This window comes from Sinocyclocheilus anshuiensis, unplaced genomic scaffold (assembly GCF_001515605.1).
Source record: "Sinocyclocheilus anshuiensis isolate Anshui unplaced genomic scaffold, SAMN03320099.WGS_v1.1 scaffold434, whole genome shotgun sequence".
NCBI lineage: Eukaryota > Metazoa > Chordata > Actinopteri > Cypriniformes > Cyprinidae > Sinocyclocheilus > Sinocyclocheilus anshuiensis.
The window spans coordinates 219,610-223,044 of NW_015544145.1; positions in this window are offsets into that span (position 1 = coordinate 219,610).

Genomic DNA, 3,435 nt, shown 5'->3' on the forward strand with positions numbered 1-3,435 from the left:
TTTGCACGGCATTTTGGACAAATAAATTACTTGGAAATGTGTTGCAATCCACCTAGTTAGGACATGGGGTAACGTGAGCTGGCTGCACCTAGAAAAGCCTTTGGGAAATTTACACAAAACACTGTGTTTACAATGTCAAATCCCCAGCTTTAGTTTGTGTTTGTAGTTATGGAAAGCTGTGAACTAATGCTGCTTTATATTCACATCATATACATACATTTTTACACAATATTTATATATTTAACTTTTTGCTCTTTGTAAACATGTAAAACACAAGAAACATGACCGGAGATAGTTCTCAATGCTAGTGTTGCTGTAAAATAACTGGCCTTGTTTAAGTCAACAGACAAGCCTAATTAGTCTTCCTGTCATTCCCTTTATCAATGATGCAACCAGTGGCTTTTAATTAGGATCAACCTGCAATTGCTGTAGCTGGCTTTGGATTTCCTTTAATGCTGGTAAGTTCAAATTTAGAGCAGTTGTCTTTTTTCACTTCTGTAATGAGCTCTCATATGTCCTTAACATGTTTTTGCATATCTTTTCAGGGTTTAAACAAGAAAAGTCCCGTTTTCTCAAAGAGGGAACATTTTTGCTTTGTGATGGAGAGTAATACACAAACACACACACACAGAGTGTGTTGTGGCAAAATACATTTTAAAAAATTTGATCACAGGACAGAGCATCACTTTCACAACCTCTTGTTATAGTTTACCCTAGTAAACTTTGTCCACTCCGACACAAGCAAATGTACTCCCTGTCATTGCATTGGGAAAAACGAACCCTTTCCATGTTGAACACGGGCAACTCCTATTAAGAGCACATGCCTCCTTTTAAAGCCCTTAGTAGAATTCATCCTAATTATACATACACAAAAGTTACCGCTTAGAATACTGCATAAGATTAGATCGGTCAAACATACCACCAAACGAATGGAGCCACCAAACAAATGGGAACAATGTGATTCTCCAATATATTACATGTCTCTGGACTGGCAACTAACATGTCATTCAAGCATTGGTTATAATACGTCTTTTAAAAATGATAGGCTTTATACATATAGCGCAAGCTTCAAATATGGCAAGATATCTTTTAAGTTAGTAAGGAAGGTGAGAAGGGTGTTCAAATTCGGAAGCACTTCATCTCCGTCAAATGGTTGTCAACTGCGGCAGGCTCAACTTTGATTCCAATTACGCTTACGGTACAAAAAGACGACATTGCAAATAGTACATAAACAGTAAAAAGTACATCATGTATTGCTAAAGATAAAATGCTACCCGGTGGCATTCACATCACAGGTAGAACGCTTTCGTTTTAAGAAATCAGAAACAACAGTCATTCAGCTTATTTGGGTGGTTTAAAATAACCACTGGAAATGATTCTTCACACCGAAGGAATTTGAATGTAGATATTTACACCTTGTGTTTCTTTGTAACAGAATGCACGCAACCTCTTTTGATTTCACTTTATAGTCCTTAAACTGTGGAATTAAGTAGTTATTTGACCAATCCAGCGCTTTATTGAGTTAATGTCAAAGTTTATTCCTGGACGGTAGTCCTCATCTGATTTAGGGTTTAAGCTGATCCAGCCAGAGATCTTGTCACTGTGGTTTTGTCAAAAGCTAAATCTGCTCTGCTCTTTTCCGGCATTCCTCAAAGACAGATTTCATGACCTCCCGGCCGACAAAGTGACTCCATTTCAGGCAGAGGGCTGTGTAGCTGGCTCACCTTGGCATCGCTTGATATCTCTGTGCCAGGAGAGTCTGACAGCCATGTCTGTCCTCCAGGGCTTGCCCCTGAAACCCAATGACACCCTGGAGCCATTGCCACCGAAACAGAACGAAGCATCACTGTAGCTCAGGATAGTTTGACTCGATGCTGACCCAAGAGAGCATGTTGATACATCCTCGCATCAATTCAACGGTTGAAAATAGCCATCCAGGAACATGCTGTAACTGTAATTGTTGTCATATTTTTGGAACTGCTGTCCCTGGAGTTGGTCCACAAGTAGAAATTATCTCCAAAATAAAGCTGGTGAGGATATAAAGAGAGAGAGCTACTTGTTTCTTTCTTTTTCGTCCTTTTTTTATAGTTCATTACAGACCCAACTGCCGTAACGTACTGCAATGACTATAATGCGATCTAGTGTTTAGAAGGGAACGCTTTGTACCATTACGAGTGCGTTGCCTCCTCCTTCCGAGTTCAATAATCCTTTTCTGTCTCTCACAATACTGCCGTTTTATTTGCAAGCAGTTCCATTGAACATTTCACACTCTTTTATAGTCCCTTGTACATTTTATAGGTGTCTTGTACATCAGATGTCATTGGCCTGTAAAATCTCACAAGGCTGTTCAAACAAAGTGTGCTACTTTTTAGACACAATCGTTTGCTTGGTAAACAGATGCTTTATTGTTATGTAAAGAAGCAAGAGGTTACCATCAGACATCTCTGCGGGTCTTCTTTAAATTGGTGCATAAAAAATCAAAACTTTGTTTTGTGGTCTCGCCTTTTGTCTTTGAGCAATAACCATAACTCTCCATTCAGATCCGTTGTCAATGAATAAAAGATAAGACAGACAAGAAAGATGTGTCTACAGGCAGTACGGGAGAACATATTTTGGATCTGCTGTATTAGAAGCAGGCCTTCATCAATTACAGCGCCCCCTGCTGTTCCGTGGCAGTGTGGCAGCCAAATGCCTGGCTGAGAACAGCTTGGAACAGCAGAGAGAGAGAGTGAGTTGTGTCATCAGTCATTTGGCCCCAGGCAGGAGAGGATGGATAGGCCTAGTACTGCTACCATTTTCCTTGGTATTTCCACATATACACTCTCAAGACACCTAAACTCTTCACTTTAAAACTGATGCCCACCACCAGATTTCCCATGCCCATTAAGATGCTACAATAGGGTGTAGGTATTGCTGCTACATGCTAGATTTCGCCACCAAATCATCAGTCTAAAAGGTTCTTGCTTTCACCAAAAGGATAATTATTTACATTCAGCAGTATTCAAATGAAGCAGGCTGTTTGACAGATATTGCAAAGAATACACACAAGTCAATTTAGCAAAGTTGTTTTGGCAGTGCTACTTATGACATTGCTGGATTGGTTCACCTCCTCCGTCACTGTGGCACCTCATCTCTGTGGGCGACTGTCGTCCCCTGAAATGTCTCTCTTGAGTTCTGTCTGTAACAGAGACTGGCTTATCGACCTTGTCTTTACCTGTGCTGTGTCTCAAACAAGAGTTTGAAATAGAAACAGCCAGAATAGCTATGACTTGATGTTTGCGGTTCGTTCCCTGGACAAGTGCTGGAATGCATCCTTTGATGATGATGTTGAGGTAAAGAGACCTAGGGACATTGGACTTTGTCAAATTCACCTAGACCCTTATCCGTTGACTGAAATAACAAACCCTTAGACATCACAACACTTGAAACTCTCTT